Source organism: Notolepis coatsorum (assembly GCF_963971535.1).
Source record: "Notolepis coatsorum genome assembly, chromosome: 6".
Lineage (NCBI taxonomy): Eukaryota > Metazoa > Chordata > Actinopteri > Aulopiformes > Paralepididae > Notolepis > Notolepis coatsorum.
In genome coordinates this window covers 42,055,622-42,075,513 of record NC_140170.1, presented here as the reverse complement: position 1 = coordinate 42,075,513, position 19,892 = coordinate 42,055,622, and the positions used below count along the sequence as shown (strand labels likewise).

The 19,892-nt window shown below is 42.4% G+C and overlaps 1 protein-coding gene across 1 annotated transcript in view; it reads left to right on the top strand.

Annotated features, from left to right (window-relative positions):
* The first annotated feature begins 309 nt into the window (after nucleotides 1-309).
* mbtps1 (membrane-bound transcription factor peptidase, site 1) overlaps nucleotides 310-19,892 on the top strand; it is an 85,663-nt gene continuing 66,080 nt past the window's right edge. The window contains exon 1 of the mRNA XM_084316665.1: nucleotides 310-450. The gene's annotated coding sequence lies outside the window, so the exon portion shown is untranslated. The remainder of the gene's footprint in view (nucleotides 451-19,892) is intronic.

Below are 19,892 nucleotides of genomic sequence, written 5' to 3'. Positions count from 1 at the left end.
AATCAATCAATCCCGCAGTGCAACGTGACCCAAATCAGTCAATGGAAGCGAGGGGTTGCTATGTGCGGGGCTTGTAAGCGCGGGGCTCGTAAGCGCTGCGGTCTGACGTTCTGCAGCTGCATACTATTGATATTGGGCGCTGTGGCTCTGCAGATATACCCTACTCAGACGGACGTCAGTGGTCTGCGGCTGTGAGTTTGAGTAGGGTATATCTGCAGAGCCGCAAGCCCAACGTCTGGGCGGGGCTTCGTGGCTTGGACTAGGTTTGACTGTTGGGCTTGCGGCTCTACAGATATCCCCTATTGGAGAGTTTAGCCTCTGCTAGCTTTTGTTCCAAGGGATGTGATAATAATAACATCGGATTGTGTGCAGCAGCACGGAGGATAACAGACGACAAACGGACTTCATTAGACTTTGGTATAACAACACAACGTTAGCTTGTCTAGCTGGGTGAGTAAGATGCACATTGGTCATCATCATCATCATCATCACAACAATACTGGCTAGTAGCGAGAGAGCTAACGCTACGCATGTGATCAGCTAGCCCCTTTCGTGACTGCTGCACCGAGTGAATCCACAGTCACTTGCTCCTCAATAGGAAACCAACGTATGTTGACCATGAAAGACTGGTTCTGGCCGAACCGTTCGTTATACAAGTATCACAGAGAAATGTCAAAGGTACTCACAGTTGCACGAGGGTTTCGGACAGAGATGCGGGATGGTTTGAAAGCTCGGCGTTGCTAATAAACATTTTAAATAGTTTTTATAAACTGGTCAACACTGCATTATTTCCGGCGTTGGCTGCCTGGTGTGATCACAGCGCATGCGCATCATGCACCCAACGCCGGAAATAATTCCGTTTTGAGCCGTTTATAAAAGATATTCAAAATGTTTATTAGCAACGCCGAGCTTTCAAACCATCCCGTATCTCTGTCCGAAACCCTCGTGCAACTGGGAGTACCTTTGACATGTCTCTGTGATACTTGTATAACGAACGGTTCGGCCAGAACCAGTCCTTCAGGGTAAATCTAGGTTGGTTTCCTATTGAGGAGCAAGTGACTGTGGATTCACTCGGTGCATCACTGTCACGAAAGGGGCTAGCTGATCATCTTGGTCTGTTGTGTCTGGAAACGGAACATTCTCGTGTTTTTGCAGGATTCATGAATAATGTGCTACAGTAGTAGCTTTGCATAATGTGGAAGTGTGGATTAGCGCTTTAATGATTTATAATTTTACAAGATCGGAAGAGGTTGTTCATTTAGAATGTGCATTAGCTTAGCTTAGTCTCCAGCAAATAGACAAAGCCCTAACTACCATAATCATGTATTATTACTGTTGTTGCTGCCATGATCATGTTAAACAGTTATTAAGCGTCTTCGATTGTGTTCGTTATTAGTTATCATCATGCCAGGGATGTGATGTTGCTGCTGTCTTGTTGTCATTATATTAACGTTAACGTCTCCCCCACATTTTGGTTTTGCTAGACTTGTTAGCTAGCTGGCTGACATGTGTTTGTCAAGATGTATCTGTAGTGTTATTATATTATGTCGGGCTTACTCGTTCGTTTTCTTTCAATACAGGCTGCCCTACAGATAGTGGTCGTTTAGTTATCGTTATTTGGCCTCTACCATAGTTCCCTACAATTACTTTGTGAAATTGATTTCACTGTAGTGTGATTGATTGATTGAAAACTGTATTAACAGATTGCAGAATGGGTACAGCACAGCTCAATACACACTATTGTTAAGGGGATGCAGACCAGAGAAAGTCTTTCGTCTTGTTTACATCAGGGTCCCCCATTTTCAAGTCATCATAATATATGACATACACAACATGCAGATAGACTGTACTGCTACATCTATACATTTATGACATACCAGATTTGCAAATACAGTACTGTTTGTGATACAAAAAGTGCATCAGTCCATGTTCATAGTTCCAATACAAATAAACGGGAAGTTACCAATATTTGCTATATATGTAGGCCTTTATTGTCTTGTCATGTTTTATAAAGTAGGATGCAGGGAATATAACAATGACACACAGGGATATGAGTCCATTTCTATAAAACAAAGGCACCAACTTGGGATCCACCCACACGACACCAGAAAGCACATGTGCTTTCAGTCAACGATCAATGTTTTTTTGCAAACTCTCGCAGACTGGAAAATTGCTTTCTTGCCAAGGGATTTTTTACATTAAAACTAAAAAGATTCTTGGGACCTACTTTTTCTTTTAGCTTATAACTAAGACTTGTTTGCTAGCTGGCTAACACGTGTTTGTCATGAAACACTGTCTACGTTTGAGAAACCCTTCTCAGTTTCTCCTTTTGTTACTTCATTTGATAGTTAAGGCTCCACCGTTTTATCTAGAGTAATGTTATAATTGTGGAGACTACGTACTTAACAGTTGAAAGAGTGTTCTAAATCTTTGTTCCTTCTCTAATAAGGTGGTCTGGCAGTAAGGCTAGTTTGGATAAACCTCACTGCGTGCACATAGCCTATGTAATTTAAACGTTTAATGGGGCATAGTGACTTGTCTTTGTTCCAGTCTAAATAGTGGGTCTCTCTAGTTTGTGTTACTGTGTCTGCCCCCCCCCCACCCTCAAGGTGCAGTGTCATCTTGCCAGCTCAGTGTTATGTTGACACAAGTGGTCCTGGCCTGTCTCTTACAGCCTTAACCAGTAGGTCTATATTTCACAGTACTGGCCTGGGTCTTAAACCAGTAGTCATTACTGTATTGTCATCTCACCGCCAGGGATCCTGCCCAGAGCCGGAACTAGTGATTTGAGCCCCCCACTGATCCTGGCTAGGCCACAGCCACTGTCACCAATAGACACAGGATATAGGCCTAGTCTTATCACCTCTTTAGTCCTATCTGCTCTGCTGTAGCCTTTATCATTCAAGCCAGGCTCAGGTATTTGATCAAACACATGATACACGTGCACACACATGCAGGTGCACACAACATTCTGCTCAATCTGTATATTAGTTAGTTAGTGAGTCATGTCATGCTGTATCCTGGATCACATTGCACACATGCTCTGTTCAACCCTGTAGTTAATTTGGCAGTCAACAATCAGCACATGGAGCACAAACTGTTCCATATTGTTTTACAGTATATGACGGCTCCATGCAAGCATATAAAATCTCAACAAGTCTCACTTAAAGTAGGCGACCGACCGCCTGTGGGAAAATAAGATGCATAGATGCAAATGTATGCTGTGCGTATATGGAAATGTGTGTATGTGGACATTTATGCTGTGTGTATGGAAATGTATGCTGGGTGTATGTGGAAATGTATTTCATAGGATTAGACTGAACAATGAACATAGTGAATGTGTAAAGTTAGCAGTCCGAGAGTGTGTGGAGTGTCCATTTGTTGGACCAGGCTGATGACTGAAAGTCCAGACAGGATGACATTTCTTTTAGCTGCTGATGGATACATTTACATTTAGCTGACGCTTTTATCCAAAGTGACTTACAAATTGTGTACAACAAGTCAGCAGGAAGGGTACACCTCTGGTGGCTAAGGGTATGTGGTATTGTTCATTCTAGACGTGTCAAACTTTTTTTTGAACAAGGTTTTTTTATTTGAATAATCAGATTTTACAGGCTAGACCTGTCAAACTTGAGTGCATAGTAGCAAGTCAACAGCAGAAGATTGGGTGGGTTTCAGCTGTCCTGACTGGTGGGAAGTTTGTTCCATCACTGGAGTGAGGAGGACAGAGAATAGCCTGCTTTGTTTCAATGACCCCCCAGGAGCCCGAATAGGGGTGGGTCTCAGGCAGCCAAAAAATTCAGAGCGTAGGGGTCTTGAGTGTGTGTAGTTAGCGGCCATTGACCAGAGGTAGCAGGGAGGCGTCTCTACAATTCGTAGCCGCATTTCTGCAGACCCCTCTCTGATTGGTTGAGGCCATTTCTGCAGACCCCTCTCTGATTGGCCGAGCACGCGCATGTGCATGAGCCGCGACAAGCTCCTCTAGCCAGGAGTCGAAACTCCGTTAAGCTCCAGAGAGAGAGGCTGAAAACCCACAGTTGTTTCCCGACGGATGGGAGCCGAATCCCGGATCCGAGTTTTCTGATGAATAGCCCCAAAACTTTTACGCCATAACGAATCATTAAAAAAATATACCGTTAACTGGAATATGTTGTGTGTGCCTTTACACATATGTTGGATAGGATTATGTAATTGGTTTGTCATTTGTCTCTGTGATACTTTCTGAATATGATTTGGGAGGGTTATAATAGAAGAAAGACAGTGTAAACAATATAACGTCACGCGAAATAAATAACGTTATACGCAAATCTGGTAGTACATTTCTGCTTATCTTCTTGATATGATAACATTACATCTGCCTACGGTGTGACGAGCTAAAGCAATCAGAGAGGGGCTTCGCTCAACCAATCAGAGAGGGGTCTGCAGAAATGGAGCTCAACCAATCGGAGAGGGGTCTGCAGAAATGCGGCTACGAATTGTAGAGACGCAGCAGGGAGCCATTCCCCTTGTTGACACGCCTTGGTCGGTGGTGCAAGCCGGTAAACCAGCTAGCAGTGCATTGCAATAGTCGAGACAAGACATGACTGTCATGATTGAATTTTGTAATGTGTGTACCGGTAAAAACAGCGTGATTATCCAAAATGGCCGTCCACTTCATAACATTCTGACGCTAGAGTCGGGACAAAGTTCAGAACCGAAAGTGGTAATTTGACGGAGCGCTTGTCAAATGACGCCCTGAGCTGACTGACGAGAGCAAAGTGCCGCAACGTCCCATGCACGAGCGAAAGAGACTCAAGTTATTTAGTATATTACAGATACTTTTAAGTTTTAGTCAACCACTTTCATGTTATGTTTAAGTTTAAGTCAAGCACTTTCATATATTTCAAATTTAAGAGTGCAATAAATGTTTTTATTGAAAAAATAAGAATTGTGTGAGAGAACTGTGATCTCAATTCTTAGGGAGAAAAATCGTGATTCACATTTTAGCAAGAATCGTGCAGCCCAGTACTGTTGATTGCGGGAGGAGTCGGGTGGCTTCTTTTGTCCTCCGGTCTGTTAACAGCTGGGAGAACAGAAAAGAAAGATGAAAGAGTGACCGGAAATGTTTTGCACGTTTGCAATGTTGTTTCACTAAGCTCACACATTTCAAGCATCAGTGATGTAACTTTCAGAATGAATGCTTTTGTTCTCGGACATTCGCTAACCTGGTCCGCTAGCGTTCACTGTCTGGGTGATTTAAAGGTGCTATGCATTATAAATGTCATTTTTCAGTCTCTAGCATTGTATTATAGTAATAGGAGTTCGTATCAATGTGTTTTTGGGCCTAAATACTATATTGGCGAATTCCTCAGCTACAGCCCATCCCCTCTTTGCCTCTAGTAAATCAGGTCATGTTGATTTGACGACCTGGTGCACGTCACAGGGCGCTGTTTATAGCGCACGGTGATGTGATTGGCTCTGTGGTTTTAGTAATGCCCGCCTCCATTCTTGCTACCTGCAGGGTGGAAGGCTTGTCCAGAAGATCACTAATCAGCTGAAGCCTGATGCGGTTCCCTCGGTCTTCGACAGACAGACCGGCGTTAGCTCTCGGGACTCGGGAGCGATCGCTAGCTACTTAGCACCAGCCGGGGCCGGCGTTAGCAACCGGGAGCGTCGTTGAGCATTCAGCCTGCTGGCTACCTAGATCCACTTCAACCAGCGTCGCGGAGCATTCAGCCTGCTGGCTACACAGCTTGTCGGTGTGCTAATAGCCTCTGCAAGCTAACGGTAGCTGGCTAAACAGCTTGTCGGTGTGCTGGAGCCTGTGCAAGCTAACGGTAGCTGGCTACACAGCTTGTCGGTGTGCTGGAGCCTCTGCAAGCTAACGGTAGCTGGCTCCAGGCTATTAGCACATCGACAAGCTGCTGGAGCTCCCGACGCTCGGCTGGTTGAAGTGGATCTAGGTAGCCAGCAGGCTGAATGCTCCGCGACGCTCCCGGTTGCTATCATGTGCAGGTCCTCTTCTCAGACCTGTGTGGCAAAGCACTGCACACGCATCATGCAAGCTACACATCGCTGCATGTTGATCAATGGTGGCCCACTCGGTGCATCACAGTGGGCTACTATTGTGCTAACAACAACCGCTGTGTCCGGCTTGTCGGCCGGCATGAGTGCTCGATTTGGGGTGGTTCTCTCCTCCTTGTGTGCCCCCGTTCTCGCGGGTGTCCTGCCGGGGAGCTTGTGGACGCGACAACAGCGGCGGCCGTAGCGTTAGTTAGCTCATAGCTATTGTGTACCACTAGCGTTACGGCGGGCTCGAGCACCCTACGGCTGCCGCCGTTGTCGCGTCCATGGGCTCCCCGGCAGGGTACCCGTGGGGACGGGGGTGTACAGAGAGGAGAGAACCATTTTGTGTCGGGCGTGCATGCCGGCCAGCGAGCCGGACGTCGGGATATGTTGTTAGCACAATAGCTACCAAGCTAAGCTATGTTAGCTTCTAACGGTGTATACACAATATGTACAACGACACAATGATTTACATTATTACAAATATGGTAACGTGGTTGTGGCTTTTACAAATAGTGGTAACATATATATAGATAGACAGTACTGCTACATCTCTATATTTATGACATACCATATTTGTATTGCTACAGTACTGCTCAGTACTGCTATGATGGAGACCAGAGAAAGACTTTCGTCTTGTTTACATCAGGGTCCCCCAATTTCAATTCATGGTAACATATTATATATATATAGATAGACAGTACTGCTACATCTCTATATTTATGACATACCATATTTGTATGTAACCTGAAACCTAATCTCTGACGGGGAGATGGGCGGAGCTATTTGGTGGGTGGCTGTCACTCAAAGCATTCTGCTAGTATGGGTGGAGCCAAGCCAATAATAGCCTGCTTTCATGAGGCTGAAAAATGCTGGTTTTGAGTACAAGATTAGAAATATAAAACAATGATTATTTTTGGAATAAAAATTACAGATGTGTTACATAGACTCACAGGAAGTGTGTAAAGTTGCCCAAATAGTGCTAGGAATAGCAGTGCATAACCCCTTTAAATATGTCATGTGCAATGGGCGAGCAGTCTGCAGACACACGGTGCATACAGCAGTAGAACAACAGACCTGTAAGTGTGTTTACAAGAGTAGGTGACACTGAAAGCTTTAGTTTACATTATTGACAAGCTATTATGGAGTGAGACGGACAAACCGTGCCATTTGCATCATGCGTCGGTTGAACTTGCTCTAAAGTAGTGTTGGTTGTGAACAGGATTTGAGATGTTGCCCTCTCTCGTTGTGTTCTGTGGACAGGGTGGTCACCTTCAATTAACTTCCCTAAATACGACCATACTTCTAGACCTAGTCCTCTTAGAAGTCTTGTCACTGCCTTTCGCCATGGTTGTATATTGAAACAAAGCAAACACACTTTGCGTACCGTGGCGCGCACTGTTGGCTAACGTCGATGCTGGACTCTTTCTGTGACTTTTTCAAAAAGCGGTGATCAAACACGGTTCTAGTGATTTTAGTTTAGTTGATCGTTCAAATATTAAACAGTCTTACTGATTCGTTGGGAATTTTACCACGGTTTATAGTAAAACTGATAACCGATCCATCCCTACTTCAAACGCACAATTCCATTTTAAAAACAAACCAATGGACAGCTACACCGGTGTTTCCCTTTATATTCATTCATCATGCTAAATCATGAGCGCCGGTGCTCTGAGACACAGAGAGAGAGAGAGAGACTCATTACACGCGACGCAAGTAAGCACACACTGCGTTCCGAGAGAGAGACTCTTCACTACGACTCTAAAACGGTGACGCTGCACGGTCTACCCGCCAAAGTGGCTGGTAAGAGTGACTGAGTTACACACCACTGCCGAATTCTACCCGCATGTGGCGGGTGTTAATGTCAAGCCTGGTCGTAGGGGAGGGGGTGAGTACCTTTCACTCTCGGGTCTCAGGGACAGACGTGCCGACATAACGGCTACCAAATCCATTTAGAGACAATGGATCAAGTAGGCTACTTTGCTGGTGGTGAGAAAATTATATGCAGACAGCTTAATATCTTTAGAAACGTGTATATCTCGGTAGCATCAGGCGGAAGGTTTAAAGGTTTAAAGCGGAATTCCACCCCAAAGGAGATTCCACCCGAAGTTGAAATTACGATTTGTAACAATCTTGTGTTTTATGATTGTAACTTAGCTTAAAGGACAATTTAAGTGCATTTAGCCCCAACCAGTCCATCTCCATTATGTTATTACATTAACACATTATGTTACAAATAATCTGACGCTTATTTTGGCTTTTAAGAAAACAAGATTAAATGTCCCCTATCTTATAAATGGGCTTTTCCAGTGGTTTGCATTGTTTTCTAGCAATGTGGGGTCCAACACTGACTAGATGTGAAATCTCTAGCCAGTAGGGATGGGAATTGAAAACCGGTTCCCAATTGTCCGATTGCTGGAATCGCATGCCTCCGTGACTATCGATTCCTCTTATCGCTGCCAGGTTTTTCCTACAGTTGTGCATTCTAAAACAATAACGTTAGCGCCAGCATGCAGCCATAGAGCGCTCGAAATTGCCTGGTTTTTGGTCATATGCTCCCGAAATGCTCCCACTGTTTGACTACTCTAATGCTTTAGAACCTAGTCATTCATTTAATTCGGTGTAACCTAAAGTTAGCCGCGGAGCTAACGCTAGCTAACACTAGCTAACACACAGAGACGGAGAGAGCTCAGGTAGAAAAAAGGTGGGGGGGACCGGGGAGGGGAGCTGTGTGTGTGCACGTGCACGCTGGTCTTCTGAAAGACCAGAGACAGAGAAGTCAGAGGAATAACGACCTGTTGAATGCAACTACGGTTCAATAGATTAAATTAGTTTAAGAGAATCTCAAATACATTCTTTTATTTAAGTGTATAGTTAACCCTTTCTCTGCCACGCTTATATCCATCCTTGTAGCCAGTCTGCCAGCTCTATTTGTCTATGGAGATGTTCACCTACTTTGCAGGGCTATAACTTTTAAAATTGTATTGCTAAATTGACATTACTATGGCCCATTCAACATCGATTAGCTATCGTTCAGGATGTAGGAACGTTTTACTTTTTCATTCACACATTCATACAAAAATACGGTCTAGAGTATAAATGTTTTTATCGTTTTCTGCAGTATTTCATAGAACGTGAGTTATAGCCATAAATGCATATATTAGATCATCAAATGTAGTTTGATACCGATTGACGCCAGATTAAAAATGTCAACTGTACAAGGTCCCAGACGTTATGACTCATCATGTGTGGTTGACTGGAGGGGGGGGGGGGGTCGTTTATAAGTCTGTGGCCGACGTTAAATCATTCATGTAGTATGGGTGATATATAGATCAGAGCAGTTTGTATCGAAAATGGTAAACAAACAGGCTGAAACTCACCCCAGTCTCCTCGTAGCGTTGGGTGATGAGCGTGGAGCAAAAAGATCGCTATTATGGGATGTTGATCTATGCGATCCATTTCCAGGTTGTATAATACTATATACGTCCAAATAATGTTGTTTATTGAGTTATGGCAACGGATCGATTATCCAGTGTGTCAAGATGGAGTTCGGAGGCCGGAGGGAATAGGGAGACACACCGGCGTCACAATTATCAACATCCGGTTGCAACTCGCCGATTGGCCACCAGGTGGCGGTATTGAAGCGTTGGAGAGTTGAGCGGAGTCCTACAGCACCAGTCAAGGATCCGTGGGTGAAATATGAATACCATGACAGAAATTTGAAATATTGATCTCAAAGACGCTGTAAAATGTCATTGGCAGATTACGCATGGCGAGGAATGACGTCTTAACACGTCATTGGTGAGAAAAGGGTTAATTTCTTCTTTTTTTTTTACAGTTTTTGTATTTTTCTGACATGGCGGCTCAACAATAAATGACAATCAGAAATGTCAAGTTGCATGTTGTTATTCTAACCAGCTTACTTCTGTTGCATTTCCAATTTATTTATTTAAATTATAAATTTATCAGGGATCTATAAGGGAATCGATAAAGAATCTGATCGATAAGCAGAATCGATAATGGAATCGTATCGATAAAATCGTATCAATTCCCATCCATACTAGCTACTCCCGTTTCTTCAGTTCAGCTCAGACAAGCACCTCCCCCACTGAACCAAGCCATTCTGAATGGACTTGCTCACTGACGTAAGTAGGCGCTGATCTGCCACCGCCCGCCCACAATCAACTGTGATACATTGAAATTATGATCAAAACGGAGCGAGTGGAAATAATGCAGAAGCGTTTCCCTGTCAGTCAGCACTTCCTCAAAAGAGAGAGAGAGAGAGGGAGGCTTGTATGGTGCGAGTCTCGGAGTGCACTGCATTGAGTGAGAGGGGGCTTATGTCTCTCTGTCAAGAGAGCACTCGCTATATCACTGTCAACCTAGGGCTGGGCGATAAAAAGATAACGATAACTATCGTGATAAATTATTTCCTCGAAATAAACATGAAACGTGGTCGCAAAGTTTCGATATATCGATTTTCCAAGCTTGGATATGAGCACACGCACTAACAACCAATCAGTGAAGGAGATGGCCGAGAGCGGAAGGAGACCCGCGCTGCACCTCTGGGTAGAGAGGTAGGATTCAAGTAGTGAACAAGGCTGGCTAGGATAATTAGCTTGCACAGCGCTATTTTATAGTTTACGTGCCGAGTGGGTGTGTGGCGTGAATTCTGAGGCCACGGTTATAGTAGTGTGGGGTATACGGTGGACGTCGTTGCAATGTATTGGGGCGGAACAGAGTATTTTAGGGTCATATTTAGTACTTTGTAAACAAGGCTGGCTAGGATAATTAGCTTGCACGGCGCTATTTTATAGTTTACGTGCCGAGTGGGTGTGTGGCGTGAATTCTGAGGCCACGGTTATAGTAGTGTGGGGTATACGGTGGACGTCGTTGCAATGTATTGGGGCGGAACAGAGTATTTTAGGGTCATATTTAGTACATTGTCATGGGATACACCGCTTGTCGGCTAACTGCTAATGTGCGCGGACTGATGACGACATCAACTCGAGACATTCGCAGCAGCAAAACAAGTCTATTAATAGCCCGTCTATCGGCGCCGGGCATAAGAAGTTAATTAAACTTGACAGACATATCGACGATAATTATCGATATCGAGTTATATGAAAATAATTTTATAATTTTATCGCGATAAAGTTTTTGGCCATATCGCCCAGCCCTATGTCAACCTGTTGCAAAATATCATAGCGCACGCTCCCACGCGCGCGCCCGTATTCCGATCCGTGCAATAATATTCACGGGGCTATATCTTGTCATGCGGAACAAGTTACCAATGCATAGTCCAGTGGGATTATGCCCCCCGCGGCGAAATCAATTAGTCTCACAGAAACATGCGTCAGCACTAGGGGTGGGAATCACCAGTTTCATCATGATACGATACGATATCGATTCTTTGGACAACGATACGATATTTGCCGATATCACAAAGTCTCTCACGATACAATACGATTAGATTCAGGTGCCTGCGATCGATATGAGATGATATCATATGCCCATTTAACACAATCAGTAACATTTAGATCAACAAAAAAAAGGTAATGAAAATATCATTTGACATTTGTATTTTTGAGCTCTTCCAGACATTTAAAGGAAAATCAATCTATTGTTTTTAATACAAATAGACCTCCTGTTCACTGTAAAGTGCCACGTTTTTATATATTGAGCTTTAAACTTTAAGCTACATTTTTTGGAACTCAAAACTCACAACCTCCCTCTCCCAAACCGTTCCTACAACAATTTGTTGATGTTGCATGATCATGTATGCCTACATTTATTATGTATTATATTGTTTATGTTTAAATAACATTTAAACATCAAACTCCTCTTACCTCATCTGGTCTTTCCAAAGACGCGCGCACACACACACACAGAAAGGGAGAATGCTATGCTGTAACGTCTACACACACGGTGCTACTGCTGTTGTTCTTGGGCGGATATGAGACTCGCCACAGGATTTTCAAAATAAGAGTATCGATATGAATCGATCTTATTACATCGCATCGATCCGATTCGATTGTTGATAATTACATCGATGTATCGATCTGGATCGATGTATTGTCCCACCCCTAGTCAGCACACAGACACACATGAAAACAGAGACACACAAATTGGCCAGGCTGCTGACGCCTCGCGTGTGAGAGCCACTTCTCTCTCTATCTGTCTCTCCCTCTCTCTCTCTCCACCAAAGGTATCTGCCAGTGCAGGTGGGTGACTTGTCACTCAAAGCGCATTGCGAGTATGGGCGGAGCCCAGCCAAAAACAGCTTGGACTTTGCAAGGGCAAGAAGTGGTGCACCAAAGTACTTGATTAAAAATACATAACAATGAATTTTATTAAAATAAAAAATGTGTTCCATAGACTCACAGGAATTGTGTAAAATTGCCCAAATAGTGAAAGATAAAGCAAAATATCACCCCTTTAACATTTTCTTAAAACAAGATTAAATTGACCAAAATCAAGAAAAAAAACTTGAAATAAGCAAAATTATCTGCCAGTTGAATAAGATAATTCAAGATAATAATAATAATAATAATAATAATAATAATAATAATAATAATAATAATCAATATTGGACTTATTGTACCTAATACAAGATATTTTTTGCAGGGTACAAATATGCAGCTACCTGGGCCTCCAGAGCACTTCTAGTGTCAGCGGACACACCAAAAACATCCTCGCAAATTCACACGCACACGACTCCATGAACATGAATCTCAAACAATTCTAAGGTAGTTTTAAGTAATTTCTCCGACCGTGCGCTAATATGGATTCCGTATTGCGCACACAAAAATATGGATTCCGGCAGCGCGCGTGCAGCACAGCACCACTCCGCTGTTGAAATTATTTTCAGGGGAAACATTAGTGGCTATTACAGACTACCGGTAGTCACTATTAGTAGGGGGCCGAGCTGCTGGCTGTACCCTAGCCAGGGCCACAACATATATACTTTAGTTTTGATTGTATTGTCTTTGAGTCCCAAACCTACCATCATTTTGTCTATCTGTATATATCATGTATGTTATCCAGGCAGGTATGTGATCTCTCTTCTTAATTGCTCTCCCTTCCCGCACACACACATTGGCTACACATGCTTGCTGATCACTTAATATTTGCACACTCCGTACTGGGAGACGTTACACACATGCTCTGTTCAGCCATATAGCTTGGCAGTCAATGACAAGCTAGCTCACAAAGCACTAACCAGTCCAGCACTGTGCCAAACTGTGCCATGGAGCAGATGCACCCATGAAATAAAATCGCCTACCTCAGTATTTAATCCCCTAATTTACCTCAGTATTAAAGCCTCTTCCTGAGTATTTAATCCCCTGCCTCAGTATTAAATCTTCTACCTCAGTATTAAATCTTCTACCTCAGTATTAAATCTTCTACCTCAGTATTAAATCCTCTACCTCAGTATTAAATCCTCTACCTCAGTATTAAATCCTCTACCTCAGTATTAAATCCTCACGGTGGAGGCAACCATGCAAGGTGCCAACCTGCTCATCGGGAGCAGAGCGGCCAGGGGTTAAGTGTCTTGCTCAAGGACACTTCGACACGCTGCCCGGGAGGAGCGGGATCGAACCAGGAACCTTTGCGATTACCAGACAACCGCTCTACCTCCGGAGCCACTGTCGCCCTACCTTAGTATTAAATCCCCTACCGCAGTATTAAATCCCCTACCTCAGTAATAAATCCCCTACCTCAAATCACTCGCACTTGAGTCACTCATATTGCCTACAAATGATGGTCTGCTTTCATGGGCAATTAGGGGTTAAGTGTCTTGGGACACTTCGACGCGCTGGCCGTGAGGAGTGGGAATCGAACTGAGAACCTCCGGATTACCAGTCGACTGCTCTACTCTACCTCCCGAGCCACTGTCGCCCCATGCTACTGTGGACCATTAATACCAAAGAGTTCTATGCAAGTGTGACTGGAATGGAAGCTAAAAACGACATATCATCTGATCATCATAGGTTACATTTTATTTTATTTTATTTAGGCCATTTACTAATATTTAGTTTTCATGGATATTTGTATACAGATGTGACAATTTATTGGATTGAAGATATTTCTGAATACCTTTTTTATTTGTATTTTATCAAGTTAACATTTGACCGACTGCAACAACCAGGTTGAGCGCGGGCCAGAAGAAGGTGAGCTCACAGAACTAGTGTTAAGAGTCTTAAGACTACGAGGTCCCACCTCCGGTCCTCCGCCTAACTTTGAAGCAGGAGAACCCCCTGGTGTGTGTTTACAGTGGGGCAGTCCGCGCCCCGGGCTGGCGGGGGACGAGCGCTCTGGGAAGGAGGCGGTGTCATTAGTGTCTCTCCAGCAGGCCTTGGCAGTGGATGATCACAATTCAACAATGTTGGTTTTCTTTTAGATTTCCCTTCAGATCTATATTACCGCTCCCTCTCGTTCTTCCTGTAGCCGCCTCCTGTCGGCAGCCTGCTCGTCTGTAGACCTTTTCTAACTTGGCAACGTAAACATTCTAATTGGGCCCACGTTTATTTCCTGTGGCAACTGGCAAGTTGGCAACTCTTTGTCTTGTGTGTTGTGTGTAGTACTTGTGTGTGTAACATGTTCAGTGTTGTAGTCTCATGTAATGCAACTGCTTGTCTAGGGATTAGGGGTGGAACGGTTCACAAAATTCACGGTTCGGTTCGTATCACAGTTTTGGTTTAACGGTTTTCGGTTCGGTTCGATATACGTTTTTTTTTTTTTTTTTTTTATATGTAACACTCCAAAAATACCATACATCAGCATAAGATATATAGCCTAAACATAATCCAATTTTTCAGTTATTCTCAAGGACGTAGTCATGCAAAAACTGAAAGAATGAGGCAGTTTGACATCAGGCACATTATTTTGACAGTGACCGGTTAGAGCTAGGAGAGATGTTGGTACAGCAAGAGGGGCATTGCTGATTTAAACATGCTTCTAATTTATTTGGTAAAAAATAAGGTTTACAGCGGTTTGCCTTAAATACAAAGACCGAACTGGCACACAAAGACCGAACTGACCGAACTGAAAATATAGGCAACATTTGTCAAAAGTATTAACTTAGTGCAAACAAACAAAATAATAAAAAAAATTGTGGCCACATTATAGACAAAGGCCATCAGCATAAAGTATTGATTGATTGAAAATTGTATTAACAGATTGCAGAATGGGTACAATACAGTACAGCTCAATACACAATTGTTAAGGGGATGGTCAGAGGATGCACAGAGTATGCATATGCTCAACAAGCACTAGACTTTCTTATCAAAAAGGAAAAGACTGTTATTTAAAATAAATAAATCATGTGTACTAAATATATTTTTAATTGCATGAAACATTATGAAGTATTCTCTTATGCCGTTTTTCACTGCATGGTACCTAATCAACCTGACTCGCTTTTGCTATTTGAGAGTCTTGCTAGCCGTATTTGAAGTGACATCACACCAGGAAGTAAATAGTCAACAGTAACACACAGCATTGGAACCTGGAGAAGCCCTGATGATATAATATAAACGAACAGCTAATAAACGTGAAGTTATCTTTAAACCTCTGTTGTCAAGCCATGTCAATATACCCCCCCTTCCCCACTAATGGATCTTGTGTCGTGGAGTCACTTCGCTGTGAGCATTTCCCCGATTAGCTTGCGGCTAACGTTTGTTAGCTTGTGGCTAACGTAATGTTAGCCTAGCTTGCGGCTAACGTTATAACCGAACAATACACACATGCGCCGAACCGGGGAGGTCGTATCGAACGGTGCACGGTTCGAATGCGAACTGTTCCACCACCCCTACTAGGGATACACCATCACCTTATATATATATATATATATATATATATATATATATATATATATATATATATATATATTAGGGATGCTCGATATTGGCTTTTTTACCTATACCGATATTGTCCAACTCTTAATTTCCGATACCGATATCAACCGATACCGATATATGCAGGTAATTAACATTACATATCTCTTGTTGTGGAATTAACACAACATTATGCATACTTTTGACAATACATTTTTTTTATTTTTTGAAAACGGATACAGATATTTTCCGATATCACATTTTAATGCCGATATCGGCCGATAAGATCGGTAGGCCGATAATATCGGACATCCCTTATATATATATATATATATATATATTATTCATGGTTATTATTTTATTTTATTAGCTAAATACCAATATCCAATCCTCCCACCGATATCGTCCGATACAGATTGTTGTAACAAGAATTTCAGTGCAAATGCATGTATGAAACAGGTGGGCTTTTCAGACTAGCCTACCTCTTCAGATAATCAAGTGGTCTCATGAGCGTTGAGGGTCACAACATTGTGTAGGCTCTCTCTGGCCAGTCTCCTCTTTTCACCAGTTGTGTGTGTATGTGGGTCTATCAGAGGTGCTTCCAAATAAGTGCATTTATTTGGAAGCACCTCTGAAGGTACCTCTAGTACCTGCAGCTCTAGTCATGTGATATCCTTCTATATTGTCCAGATTAGGCTCTAGGTACTGCTGTACTATGAGTATGTGTACTATGGAGCTTTGTACATATCTTGTCGGCGGTTCATCAGCACACACACTGCTGCATCAAGACGTTTATTTATTACTTTCCGTAAAGCCTGACATGGATGCCTCAACATTATCAGACCCCCAAAAAAAGCAAGAACGTGCATGGTCCGTCAGCCAGGCAACTCTCCTCAGCCTGCTGTTCCTGTCACTAAGTGGACGATGGTGTGGACCAGCATACAGCCGGACTGTGATCACCACGCTGCACGGAGGAGACAAAGCCCAGAATAGCCCTTGCGGATCAACAACAGGTGCTTCTTATTACAATCAACTGTCCACGCACTGGATTACTGGTCCGGCCAGACCAGCTGTCACCGCAACGGCCGCTCCACTTGGCTACAATATGATGTATCTTCTAGGGACTCTAGCAGAGCCATATGAAATCCATTTGATTATTTTCCAAATTCCATAAAATCTTTTCCCAAATTCCTTTTTTTCCATTTTAATATTTCAGAATTCTGTATTTTGCCTTTTTACGCCCATTTTACCATCAGAAATAGTGTCTAATAAGTGGGAATGAATAAATGTCCACAATTTAATAAGATATAACAGTCCATTTAATGTTTTTAAGTGCTGCAACTCAGAAATACAGTTCAATTTTACACAATATTTTTCCAATAATATTGTGACAAAATAAAAATACACATTTCAAGTGTAAACAAGATACAGCTAGCTACTTTTATCACAATGTCAGTAGCCTAGCTATATATATTCTATTGTGATGGAATATAGTAATGCATAATTTATGCACCTTTAGTTTATTTCATTTTAGTGCTGTCAGGCGATTAAAAAAGTAATCTAATTAATTACAGGATTTGTAATGAATTAATCTAATTAATCACATTTTAATCGCATAACCATTTTATGCCTGATATTCTATATTCTATAATCATATTTCAAATAGCATGTGTCCGGATGGCAGAATTCAGTACTGTATCTAAAATGCCGTACTTCCGATCCTCTTTTGGTTTCTGGGTGTGTCTAATAAACCTGTAGTGGATGACCTTAGCGTTCTTGAGGGCAGATAACTGGAATTTGCTATGTATTTTGGGCCTTGCTCATTAAGAGCTTTATATGTCAGGAAAAGGACCTTGAAATCAATTCTATGAGTTATTGGCAGCCAGTGCAGAGTGGCTAGGACTGGAGTGATATGTTCTCTTCTCTTTGTACGAGTTAGTAATCGAGCTGCAGAGTTTTGGATAAGCTGAAGCTTCCCAATGGTTGCTTTGGGAAGACCAGTGAACAGTGCATTACAATAGTCAAGCCGGCTTGAGATAAAAGCATGAATAACGGACACAGTATTTCTGACACTGGGAATACATTCCCTGAGATCCATTATAGATGTCCCTAGAATCAGATACCAAGAACATGCAAATGGACCATATAAAAAAATGTCTGTAAATGTGTATTCTACGTTCTTATGGAATGAATGAGATAAAAAAATAAAGAAAAATGTATTTTTTATTTTTTTTTGTAATTAATTTTGAGTTAATTTTCATAACGCGATAATTTGCTGTGTAATTAATTAATCTAATTAACGCGATAAACTGACAGCCCTATTTCATTTATAAAGGACAGTGTGTAGGCCTACTGACAATCATTTGCAAATAGTTGGGTGCACCAGATTTAGCAAGAAGCTATAATTTCCATCTATAGTCCTATGTACTGTAACGTTACATACCGTAATTCCTCTAATAGTAACCGGGTCTCAAATACAAGCCGGGTCTCTATTAATGGCCGGGTGCGCTCTTGAGCTAAGCAATTATAAGCCGGCCTCCTAATACAAGCCGGGTTACTAATATACTGAGCTAGAGCTGCCGCGGTATCGGTATTACCGCGGTATCGCTGTTACATCATGCCCACCGCAGCGTTGGGCTGAATACCGGCATCACCGCTGTTTTTTATTATATTATTATTATTACGCTCTCGTTGGTCTTGCGGCTCTGCAGATATACCCTACATCTCTGTCGAGATTCCAAGCGACCCTATTGGGTACCAGAAAAGTCACATGAAACACTGCAGACCACTGATTGGTCAGAAGAGATACGCGTCACATGCTGAAGCATTTTGCAGTGCTTTTACTTCCTGAATCTCAGCCATGAGCCATTGATCAGAGCTCAGTCACAACTAGGGGTGGGAATCACCAGTTTCATCATGATACGATACGATATCGATTCTTTGGACAACGATACGATATTTGCCGATATCACAAAGTCTCTCACGATACAATACGATTAGATTAGATTCAGGTGCCTGCAATCGATATGAGATGATATCATATGCCCATTTAACACAATCGGTAACATTTAGATCAACTAAAAAACGGTAACGAAAATATCATTTGACATTTGTATTTTTGAGCTCTTCCAGACATTTAAAGGAAAATCAATCTATTGTTTTTAATACAAATAGACCTCCTGTTCACTGTAAAGTGCCACGTTTTGATATATTGAGCTTTAAACTTTAAGCTCCATTTTTTGGAACTCAAAACTCACAACCTAAAACCCCTCCCCACCTCCCTCTCCCAAACCGTTCCTACAACAATTTGTTGATGTTGCATGATCATGTATAGGCCTACATTTATTATGTATTATATTGTTTATGTTTAAATAACATTTAAACATCAAACTCCTCTGACCTCATCTGGTCTTTCCAAAGACGCGCGCACACACACACACAGAAAGGGAGAATGCTATGCTGTAACGTCTACACACACGGAGCTGGAGCTACTGCTGTTGTTCTTGGGCGGATATGAGACTCGCCACAGGATTTTCAAAATAAGAGTATCGATATGAATCGATCTTATTACATTGCATCGATCCGATTCGATCGTTGATAATTACATCAATGTATCGATCTGGATCGATGTATCGTCCCACCCCTAGTCACAACACGGCTAATAGTACGTTAGCTCCCACCGGAGACCGGAGTGGATTACCGACGCCGTCGCTCCTCAGGGAACGAGGCATAATGATTTTACTGCAACGAAATGTTATAATAAAAGCCCTTCGTTCTATACACTTGTCTGATTGAAAACTTTATTAACAGAACGCAGAATGGGTACAACTCGGCACGCTCTGAGCAAAGAAAGGAACTTAGATATTAATTGAGTAACGCTTGCCTTGCTATGGTCCGGTAAATACGAACGTGTAACTATACTAACGTTAATGCCACAAATCGAATGCCTTTGTAATCATAAGTAGTAACGTTATAATAATAAGAAGAAGAAAGGGTCGGGGGGGTAACCGG